We start from the raw sequence: 15,000 nt of genomic DNA, 5'->3' as shown, positions 1-15,000 counted from the left end.
ACGCGAGTCGCGAGATTAGTGACGCGAGTCGCGAGATTAGTGACGCGAGTCGCGAGATTAGTGTCGCGAGCCGCGAGATTAGTGACGCGAGTCGCGAGATTAGTGACGCGAGTCGCGAGATTAGTGACGCGAGTCGCGAGATTAGTGACGCGAGTCGCGAGATTAGTGACGCGAGTCGCGAGATTAGTGACGCGAGCCGCGAGATTAGTGACGCGAGTTGTGAGATTAGTGACGCGAGTCGCGAGATTAGTGTCGCGAGCCGCGAGATTAGTGACGCGAGCCGCGAGATTAGTGACGCGAGTCGCGAGATTAGTGACGCGAGTCGCGAGATTAGTGACGCGATTCGCGAGATTAGTGACGCGAGCTGCGAGATTAGTGACGCGAGTTGTGAGATTAGTGACGCGAGTCGCGAGATTAGTGTCGCGAGCCGCGAGATTAGTGACGCGAGTTGTGAGATTAGTGACGCGAGTCGCGAGATTAGTGACGCGAGTCGCGAGATTAGTGACGCGAGTCGCGAGATTAGTGACGCGAGTCGCGAGATTAGTGACGCGAGTAGTGAGATTAGTGACGCGAGTCGCGAGATTAGTGTCGCGAGCCGCGAGATTAGTGACGCGAGTTGTGAGATTAGTGACGCGAGTCGCGAGATTAGTGTCGCGAGCCGCGAGATTAGTGACGCGAGTCGCGAGATTAGTGACGCGAGTCGTGAGATTAGTGACGCGAGTCGCGAGATTAGTGACGCGAGTCGCGAGATTAGTGACGCGAGTCGCGAGATTAGTGACGCGAGTCGCGAGATTAGTGACGCGAGTCGCGAGATTAGTGACGCGAGTCGCGAGATTAGTGACGCGAGTCGCGAGATTAGTGACGCGAGTCGCGAGATTAGTGACGCGAGTCGCGAGATTAGTGACGCGAGTCGCGAGATTAGTGTCGCGAGCCGCGAGATTAGTGACGTGAGCCGCGAGATTAGTGACGCGAGTCGCGAGATTAGTGACGCGAGTCGCGAGATTAGTGACGCGAGTCGCGAGATTAGTGACGCGAGTCGCGAGATTAGTGTCGCGAGCCGCGAGATTAGTGACGCAAGTCGCGAGATTAGTGACGCGAGTCGTGAGATTAGTGACGCGAGTCGCGAGATTAGTGACGCGATTCGCGAGATTAGTGACGCGAGCTGCGAGATTAGTGACGCGAGTTGTGAGATTAGTGACGCGAGTCGCGAGATTAGTGTCGCGAGCCGCGAGATTAGTGACGCGAGTCGCGAGATTAGTGACGCGAGTCGCGAGATTCGTGACGCGAGTCGCGAGATTAGTGTCGCGAGCCGCGAGATTAGTGACGTGAGCCGCGAGATTAGTGACGCGAGTCGCGAGATTAGTGACGCGAGTCGCGAGATTAGTGACGCGAGTCGCGAGATTAGTGACGCGAGTCGCGAGATTAGTGACGCGAGTCGCGAGATTAGTGACGCGAGTCGCGAGATTAGTGACGCGAGTCGCGAGATTAGTGACGCGAGTCGCGAGATTAGTGTCGCGAGCCGCGAGATTAGTGACGTGAGCCGCGAGATTAGTGACGCGAGTCGCGAGATTAGTGACGCGAGTCGCGAGATTAGTGACGCGAGTCGCGAGATTAGTGTCGCGAGCCGCGAGATTAGTGACGCGAGTCGCGAGATTAGTGACGCGAGTCGTGAGATTAGTGACGCGAGTCGCGAGATTAGTGACGCAATTCGCGAGATTAGTGACGCGAGCTGCGAGATTAGTGACGCGAGTTGCGAGATTAGTGACGCGAGTCGCGAGATTAGTGTCGCGAGCCGCGAGATTAGTGACGCGAGTCGCGAGATTAGTGTCGCGAGCCGCGAGATTAGTGACGCGAGTTGTGAGATTAGTGACGCGAGTCGCGAGATTAGTGACGCGAGTCGCGAGATTAGTGACGCGAGTCGCGAGATTAGTGACGCGAGTCGCGAGATTAGTGACGCGAGTCGCGAGATTAGTGACACGAGTCGCGAGATTAGTGACGCGAGTCGTGAGATTAGTGACGCGAGTCGCGAGATTAGTGTCACGAGCCGCGAGATTAGTGACGCGAGTTGTGAGATTAGTGACGCGAGTCGCGAGATTAGTGTCGCAAGCCGCGAGATTAGTGACGCGAGTCGTGAGATTAGTGACGCGAGTCGCGAGATTAGTGACGCGAGTCGCGAGATTAGTGACGCGAGTCGCGAGATTAGTGACGCGAGTCGCGAGATTAGTGACGCGAGTCGCGAGATTAGTGACGCGAGTCGCGAGATTAGTGACGCGAGTCGCGAGATTAGTGACGCGAGTCGCGAGATTAGTGACGCGAGTCGCGAGATTAGTGACGCGAGTCGCGAGATTAGTGACGCGAGTCGCGAGATTAGTGACGCGAGTCGCGAGATTAGTGTCGCGAGCCGCGAGATTAGTGACGTGAGCCGCGAGATTAGTGACGCGAGTCGCGAGATTAGTGACGCGAGTCGCGAGATTAGTGACGCGAGTCACGAGATTAGTGGCGCGAGTCGCGAGATTAGTGACGCGAGTCGCGAGATTAGTGACGCGAGTCGCGAGATTAGTGACGCGAGTCGCGAGATTAGTGTCGCGAGCCGCGAGATTAGTGACGCGAGTCACGAGGGACGAATCACAGAGCACGAGCTCGCAGCAGGAGAAAAAGACTTGGATGATGGATGTACGAAAATGGCTCAGAAAAGGTAAAAATGCAAGCGACGAAAATGAAGAAGATGATGAAAGACGTTCTGGGAGGAGTTGGAGGAGGAGGAAAAGACGATCATGTCGATGAAATACCGACAGAAGCTGGCCAACCTGGCCAAGCCAGCAACGTCAGCCCTGCGGCTGGAGCCCCAGCGCAGACAGCCGAGTTTCCACGCTCGGCGGCGGCCTCGGGATCGGGTGTGACTGTCAAGCCGCTTCCCGATGATCTTGGAAGTGAGAGACCGAATCGAGTTGTTCTACATCGGTACCCTGGCCATCTGTCGCAGAACAAGAGTCGCTCGTTTGTGTCCTCGTGGTACCAGACTAATGAATGGCTGGAATACAGTGTGCAGACAGATGCAGCATTCTGCTATCCATGTAGGAAGTTTAACACTGCACGTGGCCCAGTGGACTCTACTTTCACAGTGCGAGGCTACCAGAATTGGAAACATGCCGTTGAGAAAGACAGGGGGTTTCACAAACACGCAACTTCAAAGGAACATTTAACTTGTGTTTTGAGGTGGAAGGAGACCGAGAGGCCCATCGATTGTGATCAGGAGATTTCCACACTCCTCAATGCTGACCAGCGAAATAGAAACCGGTACTATGTGTCTGCTCTTATAGATGTTTTGGGATTTCTCGCCGAAAATCAGATACCTTTTAGAGGGAGCCTTGATAATTTTGAGGATATGTCAGACGGGCACAGTGGGCTCTTCCTCTCGCTTTTAAACTACACACTCAAAAAAGACACTGAGCTAGCCGAAATAATAAAGCATATCCCACGAAACGCAAGCTATACTATTCCGGAAATGCAGAATAAACTGATCTGCACATTGAGTAATGTTGTGACGGATGCCATCATGGAAGAAGTAGGCACATCGTGGTTTACCATCAAGGTGGATAGGATGAGGGACCCCACTGAATGTGAGAACATATCAATCATCATTCGCTTTGTATCGGCATCAAATGAAGCAACAGAGCAACTACTCACAATAGCTACAGCCGACGCTGGAGATGCAAAAACATTGACAGACCTAATAATTGCAGAGCTGACAAAAACAGGACTTGACACGTCAAAAATATTAAGTCAGGTGTACGACGGGGCTTCGGTAATGGCTGGGAAGCACGGTGGGGTGCAAAAGTTGTTGCAAGAGATATTGGAAAGAGAAATCCCCTATGTGCACTGCTTAAATCACCAACTCCATCTGGTCGTTATCCACACACTGGCAGCAGAGAAAGCTGTCACTGATTTCCTCGAGGTTTGTTGTTGCCTGTACAAACTCTTTAGAAAGCCCACTGTTGCTGCACAGTATAAAGGTGAGCGGTTAAAACGACTTCTTGATCAAAGGTGGACGGGACATTTAGCCACCGTGTCTGTGATCATAGGATCTTTTAAGGAAATCACATCCTTACTGTCGCAGATTGATGCAGAGCGCGCCTCCGGTGCAGAGATGAGGATGGAGGCTGTTGGGCTTTTGCAGGAAGTCTCTGGGCCTGCCTTCATGTTCATTGCTATCTTTGTACAAAAACTGCTGATGTTGTTACATGGCCCTAACAGACTCTTGCAGGCAGAGGACATGGACTTGCTAACAGGGTTGGAACTGGTGGCGAGTGCTACAGAGTGCGTGAAGAAACTCCGCTCTGAGGATGAGTTCACTGATCTGTGGAACAAGGCCAACGATGCTCACACTTCTACACCTGCACCACCAAAACGGAGACGCACAATGCATAAGAACTTGGAACAGTTTATAGTTTTGGAGACTACAGGACAAAACAACGACAATGACAAGACGGAACTGCAGAGGGTTTTTTACAGCGCAATTGACACTGTGCTTGGCGAGATCGCTCGGCGCTTCAGTGAGCGCAACACACAACTCGCCCGTTCACTCGCTGCCTTGAATCCTGAAAATGGCACGTTTTTGGATCCCCACTTGCTCCAGCACATCATGACATGAACAAAGTCAACCATCAGTGAAACAGTGTATGTGGTTGCAAAGCAGTTTATTCACTCACAGACAGAAAAGCAGCCAAACGAGAGATGGACAACACAAAAACTCCTCTCAACATACCACAAAATGCTGGAAGCCATGCCAAGTGTAGTGACTGCTATGAGACTTGGACTAACATTTGGTGCGTCCACTGCCATGTGTGAAAACTCATTCTCAACATTGAGGAATGTCTTCACTGACCATCGACGGTCCATACGCCATGCACGCAAGGCACAACTGGTACGGCTGGCCTTCGAGAGAGACCTCACACGTAAATGCCTGAATGAATGGAAGGAGAAGGTCCTCAGAAGATTCCACACCGAGACATGTCGCCTGCAGCTCTTCTGACAGCGAGTACAGTGGTATAAAAACTATACGAGGAGTTCAGATTGTGTGTGACTGCTGGTGATGCGTGTGTGGTTGTGGTTGCAGTGTGGTTGTGGTCAGCAACCGCCGTGGTCGGCTGCTTTGTACTTCTGATGTTTAAGTTAAATGTTGTGTTTGGTGCTTTGCATATCCCATATCTAGTGCTTTCTGCATAACCTTACCTCTGTGTAATTGACTGCTTTAAATGTGGACCTTGTAGTATCTTCAGGCTGGTCGTATTTGCTGTTGGTAGTTTAACGTGATGATCGCCGGTCATAGCCGACTGTATCTTATTTCAAAGTGCACTGATTCTGGTGCCAACCTCCCCCGTTTAGTAATTGTATCTCTGGTATATTAATTTTCTAATGCCAATTCTTGACAACACCTTGTATAAGTGCACCTGAATTGGTGCCAATTGTCTAATCATTGAATATCTGCATTGTGAATGTACCAGTTTGTTGCGGCTCTCCTGCATTCGAATAATAATTTTAGGCCAAAAACATCGGAACATATTAAATCTAGCTGAGATCAATTTGGTTAGTATGCGACGGCAACCTCAGTATAGATGTGTCACTGCTGCATGAATACAATAGTATACCGGGTTATCAAAAATATTAAATATAACAATTGTGCCCCCCATCCAGTTCATATGCCCCCCTTAATACTGAGCCTTGGCTACGGGCCTGGAGCTGCCCTCCCCCCTTCTTTCACACCAAGCGCGGGGAAAAAATGGCAGGAAAAACCCACAAGCGTCGTTGTTGGTTTGTTTTGTTCTGTTCAAATTAATAATAGAGAAAGAAAAACGACAAACTGAAGGATCGCAGCCCGAATGGATCACATAAATTCCCTCTATACAACGGGTGTGGGCTAACTACACATGGACTTATCGAGATATCTCACCTGAGGACTCTTTATGGTGTAATGCGAATTTCCACAACCGTAACAATATATATATATATATATATATATATATATATATATATATATATATATATATATATATATATATATATATATATATATATATATATATATATATATATATGTGTGTGTGTGTCTGTGTGTGTGTGTGTATATACATATTGTTGCGGGCCGGGGGTCGGGTGAGAAGACCATCAGCGGGGGAATCCCCGGAATTATTGGCCGCCGCACACGGATAATTCTGTAACGCAGCGGGTCGCTAACCGACCATAAATGCCAATAACTCAATCGCGTGACCGAGGGTCCACCCGTTTATGGGTTAACTGGGTTACCTAATTAATTACCGGGGAACATGTCCTCTGTGCACCTTGTCCGAGTCGGATCACTTTACCGGACCAGATGCGGCCGAGCGACACTGCCAAGGACATACCAGCGAAAAGGAACGGATCGTTGGGAATAAATCCCTGGCTAAGGTAGGATTCGGACCATGCTGGATCAATGACAGAACAGACGAAAACGAGCTGGGAACATTTCTAATAATTATTTATTTACAAGCAGGCGAGGAAAGTTATGTGGCACAGTGAATAGTTGTTTTATTGTTATGTGATGCAGGGATAGAAATAAGCGTGAGGTGCGACAATGCACAAGCAACTTACAAAAGCAGACACAAAGCAGACTTACCCTGAAATAATAAAATCTTCTGCAATCTTAACTTATGAGGACAGGCACCAAGACACACACACACACACACACACACACACACACACACACACACACACACACACACACACACACACACACACACACACACAACACCCGATGAAGAGGAGTTGATAAAGAGAAAAAGGAGGAGAGGAGATTAGGCAAACAGGTTAGGCTAAATACTTTGCATGATTGCCCAATCATGCCACCAATACATTTTGGGGGAATGCTCTGCTGGGCGATACCTCCCTGACAGCTGTTGTGCCATCTCTTGCTTTGTGGCACTTTGTGCAGCTCGCGTCGGTCCAGAGAATGACACGTGACCGTCGGGCATGAAGGCAGGGACTTGGGTCGAGAAGGCGGAGTGGTGGACGGGACCAGGGGGGTGGGTGGAGTCAACGACATATGGGTGGAGAAGTGGAGGTAGAGTCGCAGGTGATGACGACAGAAGCCGGAGTCGCAGGCGAATGGGAGAAGGTGGAGTTGAGATCCAGTGTGTGAGAGAGGAGTGGGCCGCTTCAAGATCCGTCTTTTATAAACCCCGCAGTGCGGAGAGGGGGGCACCCCGAAGTGATGCGTCGTCACCTGAATCAGGCGCTCTGGTTGGCCCCGGCCCCCGCGCGACCCGGCCGCGATGGCCGGAAGCCGCTCCACTCCACTTCCGGCAAGATGACCCCAAGCTGTGGAATCGTCTCACTCCAACCCCATGACATGATATAAATCACCCCACACCAAACTCTGCGACATGAATTGCCTTGCACGAACTCCCGGGCCGTATCGCGCCGACCAGCCGAGGATGACGTTGGTCCCGCACGGCCAACCCCAATTAGCACTGGTCAATGTGCCTGCTCCATGATGCGCTAAGCGGTCCGAGCCGTACAGCACGCCCCTGCCTGATCGTGGCTTCGCCGGCCGGAGAGGCGAGGAGACGTCGCCGTCCGTGGAGAACACCCGCGGCAGCCAGCGAGGACTGACGGTAAGGTGTGCGGGTAAAGTCATGCACAGACGAGAACAAATGTGTGCTATTCATGCCCTGCTCTGTATGATAATATGGTGTCATGTGCTAAGCACAGATCTGCCTGCTATTGCGCATGCCCCATACAGTGCACACGGATCCGCCATTAAGCACCTGGTCAGTGCTCGCGTTTGCCCAATTCTGCTATCGTGTGTGCGGGTCAACCCTGATCTGTGTCAGGAATTGAGGGGAACGATCAGATATAATAATTAGATGGAGGTTTGGAATGAAAAAGAATATAGATATAAGTATCAGATGGAGAAATGGAGGGAAAAGAAGATGCCGATATAATGAAATCCAAAAATGGGTTGAAAAGAACGCGCCGCCATGTCTTGCACATTTGTGTCCTGTACAATGTGGCGTGGTTGTTGTTTTTCTATTATCGGCCTCTGACGATGTAGTTCTTGGCACCAAGCTGCCAGCCATGCTCTCGCCGATATTGGTTTATTTGCTTCTGTGTTGTAAAAACAACATCCGTGCAGTCTCTTTAAGAGATATTCGCTCGTATGCCTTTTCAATGCAACTAGCAATCTCATCCCAGATCATTGGAAACGTCAGACGATTATCTCGAGCTTGCAGCAGAGGTTCGTTTGAAGGTATCGCTGTATCCTTGCAGCTGCACTGTCGATGCTCGTGTGGTGTTGTTGCGGATTTCTATTCCCCCTCCCCTGGCCGCGGCATGTGCTGCATGTGTTGGCCTCTGCGAGGGCGCATACGTTGAGGGTGTGGCTGCAGTTTTTACAGGTGGCTGTCTGAGTGTAGTGTCTGCTTTAATATATTTCAGGAATAAGCAGCAAAGAAGAGTGGAAATGAAGTTAGTGGTGTAAGCAAACCTACCTATGAGGTCCCCGCAACGCATGTCCCATTTGACCCACTAAACAAGAGGGAAGGGACTATATAAACGTATGTTAATGGAATAACTGTCGAGGGACCGCTGTATGATGGTTGCTCTTGCTTTGGAGAGATTTGGTTCCAAGAACCGCAACAATATATACGTATTGTAAAAGTGAAATCCAAATTTTGGATCCTTCTTATGGTAGCACATTAAATATGCACTGTTCTGATAATTTATTGAGCGTTCTCAGCGAAATGTTTCTTTAAAAAGAAACGCTGACATGCAGAACCACAGCAAGAACCTTGCAACACTATTTGGCTGATCTGATAAATTGAGAGAGTGAAGAAGGGTTGCATTTCACAATAGTCAAGTCACCAGAATGTGCATATTGTTACGTCTGAGGGGGGGTATGCATTCGAAGGGTAATTTGGATGTTTAATTCGGTATGCCATACTGTTCGAGTTTACCAGGATCTCGATGTAATAAGTAGCAATTCAGTGGTGATAAGTTGTCTAGTAAATGTCCATTTCTTTAAGGGGGAAATGATAATTGTCACGTAATTAGATATGGAGACGGGTTAGGGTAAGTGTGTATGCGTAAACCCTTTTAGTATTCCCTGTAGGCTTGCCGTGACGTAACAGGACAGTGCTGCGGATGGCTCCGCCCCGTGGTCACGATTGGCGGAAGGCGACGGCAGAGGGCCAAGAAATGGGCTCGATTGGAAGTGACGAGGACTCGAGTATAAAAAGGTTCTGTTCGAGAAAAGAAGCGGAGGAAGAGTCATAAAAAGAAAGCGTCTGGTCGAGGCTGTTGATCTCTGAGCGTGCTCTCTTGTTGCGCTGGTTCGTTCCTCGATTCGTCGTGTCTCGTGGCCTTCCTGTGCCTCGTGCCTCACCTCGGTTGGCTCTGGAGTTCTGCTGGCTCGGAGTACGGGACCGAACGGTGGGCGGACCTACCTCCCTCTCCTGCTCGCATCTTGGCACCAGAACTAGCTCCCTGGCGGCTGTGAGCGGTCTTGGGCCTAGACCAGGAGGTCGACACCAGACGAGCGCGACGCCAGCTCGTCCGGCGCCAATCCAGTGACTGTTGCGTCAACACCACGGGCAAGCCTGACCACCAGCTACGTTGTGTGTGTGTGTGTGTCTGTGTGTGTGTGTGTTTGTGTGTGTGTGTGTGTGTGTGTGTGTGTGTGTGTGTGTGTGTGTGTGTGTGTGTGTGTGTGTGTGTGTGTGTGTGTGTGTGTGTGTGTGTGTGTGTGTGTGTGTGTGTGTGTACCTGGCGCCTTAGAGGGTTTGAGATTTGCATATCCATTGGAATTGTTTGTGTTTTCCCCACGCCCGAACCCACACCACCATCCCGTCGAATCGCCCCGGATCCCTCCTCTTGCCGAGTCTAATTATTTCTGGTTAGAGAAATAAACATTATTAACTCAGTGAAAAGCGACTCGTGCCACCTTCCTCGTCCCGTTTGCTGTAGAGCGATTAAAACCGCCATCTTTGGGTTATAAAAAATAAACCGCCTCCATCGTTTCGGCTCATTCTACGTTGGCGGGACTGTTCAAGTCCCGTGGACCCCACATTGGTGTCAGGGTGTTGGATGTTCGAACCCCTCTAAATTATATTTGGTATCGGGAGAATATACCAGGATTGAAATCTCGCCTCGAATTGGAATATAAAATTACTACAGAAAAGCGCGCGAGCAGGGAAAATTTTGGCGGGAGTTTTCAAATTTAATTTAATTGGCGGAAAACGAGATTTCTGCACCATGGCGGATGTGCAGATGTTAGAGGAGGAAGGCCACGTGTCGGGCAGCGAGTCGGGGGAAGAAGGGAGAGACGGGGGTAGGATCGGAACCTCCCCCATTCCGAGCATGGACCGTGCTTCATTGCCCGTAATGAAGCCGGCAGCACCGGAAACCGGCGCGATGTCGATCTGGACAATGTTGGAACGTTTAATCAGTGCAATTACAGCACAGGGGGCAAAAATGACGGCACATGGGGCAGAAATGGCAAGTCAATTCGTGACACAGAGGGCAGAAATGACAGATCAATTGGGGGTAATGGGGGAACAGTTGGGTGCACGGATTGATTTAATGAGGGATGAATTGGGGGAAAAGCTGGAGAAAATGAAAACTGAGATGCAGGAGTGTGTGGATGTTCAATTGGGGGAAATACAAAGTAAATTCGAGGATAGATTGGAGGAAACAAAGGTAGAAATTACATTGGAGGGGGAAAATATACGAAAAAAAATTGGTAGATAAAATTGATGCAACGAACATTCGGGTTGATAAAGTAGATGAAGGCCTGGAACGTCATCGTGCCTGTGTGGATGCTCGTATACAGCTGCAAGTGCAAGAGTGGGGAGAGCTGAGGAAGCAAGGGATGAATTTGGCGGAGGAAGTAAAAGGATTGGAGTCTCGTTTGGATGAACAAGCTAAAATTATGAGCCAAGATGAAGACTTGGATAAAGGCCTTGTAGAGCCGTCTTTTGTAAGTAGAGTGTCCGGGTTGGTTGAGGAGAAGCTACAAACTCGCGACAGAGCGTTGGAGGAGGTTGTGCAGGCCCAGAAGATCCTGCGGGAAGAGGTGAATCGGTCCATTCAACGTTTGGAACAGGAGGCAAAATTGACCCATGAGACCCTCACCACAAAACATCTTTGGCCACAGTGGGCTCCGAAATTGGATACGCAGCCACAAGGGTGTTTGATCCCTGGGCTGGATTCGGACAAGGGAGAAACTGGGAAGCGGGCCACCGGAAAAGTGACCCCCCTGGTAAATTTTGACGGGTCAGGGAGCGTTGAAGCTTTTCTGACGCAATTTGAGTGCATTTCCCGACTAAACGGGTGGAATGAGCGGGAACGTACAGGGAATTTGGTGGCAACGTTGCGGGGACCAGCCGCAGATGTGTTAAACGTGATCGCGGAGGAGATGTTGACCAGCTCCCACATTTGCGAGGCGTTGAGCCGTCGGTTTGGGTTCGCAGCAAACTGTGATCTGGTGCGGGCCCAGCTCCAGCACCGCAGATTAAAGCCGGGTGAGACAGTGCAGGAGCTGGCACAGGACATTTAACAATCAGTTAGGATTGCGTATCGGGACCTCACAGTGGAGGCGTGGGACAGACTGGCACTAGAGAAATTTCTAGCTGCTCTTCCGGACCCTGAGGTCCGAGCGCTGGTGGAGTTACAGGATCCACCCACTGTTCACCGAGCGGCCGAGTGCGCAGCCAGGCTGGCCTCATGGAGTCGGCCGGGTCGGGTGCCCGAGAGGCCATCGGTGACGATCCGACAGGCGGAGATTCGGGATCAGGGAGGGGGGCTGGGAGAAATTGGCATTACCCAAATGCTTCAGGAGATGAATCCTCCTGCTGAACCGCCAGGTCTATCCGAGGTGCCCTTACATAGGTCGAGTCCGGAAATCACTGTCGGGGGTCGGGGAGACTAGATCGAGTTGAGCATATAGGGCCATGCCAAGCCTGACCACCAGCTACGTTGTGTGTGTGTGTGTGTGTGTGTGTGTGTGTGTGTGTGTGTGTGTGTGTGTGTGTGTGTGTGTGTGTGTGTGTGTGTGTGTGTGTGTGTGTGTGTGTGTGTGTACCTGGCGCCTTAGAGGGTTTGAGATTTGTATATCCATTGGAATTGTCTGTGTTTTCCCCACGCCCGAACCCACACCACCATCCCGTCGAAGCGCCCCGGATCCCTCCTCTTGCCGAGTCTTATTATTTCTGGTTAGAGAAATAAACATTATTAACTCAGTGAAAAGCGACTCGTGCCACCTTCCTCCTCCCGTTTGCTGTAGAGCGATTAAAACCGCCATCTTTGGGTTATAAAAAATAAACCGCCTCCATCGTTTCGGCTCATTCTACGTTGGCTGTTCAAGTCCCGTGGACGTCACAATATTGTATGTGATGTTTTAATCAAGCACATACAAATATATTCTTTAATTAACCTCTGCATGTACTTGTCTACCCATAAATACGAATATCGATAATTGATATTCATATTACACTATTATTTAATGGGGATTTATAAAGGCAAATATGTGTACACTTTAAGTTTATATACAACTGATAATTATGTACTTTGCAGTCACAACAATAATAATTATCTATACTAGTGTGTGTGTGTGTGTGTGTGTGTGTGTGTGTGTGTGTGTGTGTGTGTGTGTGTGTGTGTGTGTGTGTGTGTGTGTGTGTGTGTGTGTGTGTGTGTGTGTGTGTGTGTTAGTACGTAAATGTCTCCTCCATAACTCCAAAAGTACAAAACCTCGCAGGCTGAAACTTTGCATGCATAGTAAGAAAACTTTGAAACTTTGCAAACGTTTGGGGGGAGTGGGAGTTTTACTCATTTATTTTGTTGCATTTTAAACTTTTTTAACACTTCCATTTACTTGGTTGGAGTTAAAAAACAAAAAACTCAAAGTAAAATTTCATCAACATCCTGAATTTTAACGGAGTGGTGGTGATAAATTATTATTTTTTGTTTTTAAAGTAAGAAAACTACAATGAAGTGCAACAGTGAAAATTGGGTGTTTGGGTTCATTAAAACACCCTAATTGAAGATAATTAACAGCCTTATTAAAATATATCCTTCATCCGGCGATCCTTGGCCACCTAGCTGTGTGGCGTTTCCTGGGAACCTCTCTGGGGTCTGAGGCCGCCATGTTTTTTGGCCTACTCAACCATGCCTTGACTTGGAACAAGCCGCAACGATTTCTTAACGATAAAGTTTTTTTGTCTTCACTTTCCTCACTCAAATTATCGAATGCCTGTTCATCATAACTATGAATCGTTGTGTACATCACTTTTCTAAGTACGGTACTGTAGTTTTCAAATCAGGAGATTGGAGTGATTTCATGCATTATATGATAAGATTTTCCAGAATCTACTCTCACGGACTAATTAACGTATATCATAAAAATATCATTTCGGTTTTGAAGATCAGATATCATCTGGACCAAATAAGTGTCAAAATCTGTTGTGAAATCTGATAATTTAAAGAAATAACGAGTCTAATAACTAAGTGGATATACCTATTTACTTTGAGCAAGCATGGCTATGTTGCCTCCTTCTCCATAGATACACAAGAAAAGGTGAAATTTCCAAAGCATGAAACTTACATTTTTCTACTACGTGGAGAATTATGTTATATTGAGTGAACAAAAATTTAGGAATGTGCCAAAACTAACGAGCTTCATTGACCTTTATGATTTCATATATTCACTGCTGGACCTCGTGCCATGTCCCCCTGAGGGACTGCTGATTCATAGTGTCTGCCAGATCTGTGTCTATATTTTCGAACGTTTTGCGACGTGCTCGACAGTGAATCAAAGCAAATCTGGCGATAAAGGGACATTATTCAAAAAAAGTTATGACGTTTGCGTGGGCCCCAAACTGAGTGAGTGGTTTGTGCTCCGTCATACTGAGTGAGTGGTTGTGCTCCATCGCACTGAGCGAGTGGTTCATGCTCCGTCACACTGAGTGAGTGGTTCATGCTCTGTCGCACTGAGTGAGTGGTTCATGCTCCATCGCACTGAGTGAGTGGTTCATGCTCTGTCGCACTGAGTGAGTGGTTCATGCTCCGTCACACAGAGTGAGTGGCTCATCCCCTGTCGCATTGAGTGAGTGGTTCATGCTCCGTCGCACTGAGTGAGTGGTTCATGCTCCGTCGGACTGAGTGAGTGGTTCGTGCTCCATCGCACTGAGTGAGTGGTTCGTTCTCCGTCACACTGAGTGAGTGGTTCGTGCTCCATGCCATGAGTGAGTGATTCGTGCTCTGTCGCACTGAGTGAGTGGTTCATGCTCCGTCACACTGAGTGAGTGGTTCATGCGCCATCACACTGAGTGAGTGGTTCATGCTCCATCACACTGAGCGAGTGGTTCGTGCTCCATGCCATGAGTGAGTGATTCGTGCTCCGTCGCACTGAGTGAGTGGTTCATGCTCCGTCGCACTGAGTGAGTAGTTCATGCTTCGTCGCACTGAGTGAGTGGTTCGTGCTCCGTCGCACTGAGTGAGTGGTTCATGCTCCGTCGCACTGAGTGAGTGGTTCGTGCTCCGTCGCACTGAGTGAGTGGTTCGTGCTCCGTCGCACTGAGTGAGTGGTTCGTGCTCCGTCGCACTGAGTGAGTGGTTCGTGCTCCGTCGCACTGAGTGAGTGGTTCGTGCTCCGTCGCACTGAGTGAGTGGTTCGTGCTCCGTCACACTGAGTGAGTGGTTCGTGCTCCGTCACACTGAGTGAGTGGTTCGTGCTCCATCACACTGAGTGAGTGTTTCGTGCTCCGTCACACTGAGTGAGTGGTTCGTGCTCCGTTACACTGAGTGAGTGGTTCGTGCTCCATCACACTGAGTGAGTGGTTCGTGCTCCATCGCACTGAGTGAGTGGGTCATGCTTCGTCGCACTGAGTGAGTGGTTCGTGCTCCGTCACACTGAGTGAGTGGTTCGTGCTCTGTCGCATCGAGTGAGTGGTTCGTGCTCCGTCGCAC

This window comes from Eptatretus burgeri, chromosome 7 (genome assembly GCF_056783735.1).
Source record: "Eptatretus burgeri isolate ZD-2024b chromosome 7, Ebu_testis_v1, whole genome shotgun sequence".
NCBI classification, from domain to species: domain Eukaryota; kingdom Metazoa; phylum Chordata; class Myxini; order Myxiniformes; family Myxinidae; genus Eptatretus; species Eptatretus burgeri.
Note: the sequence above shows the minus strand (reverse complement) of the source record.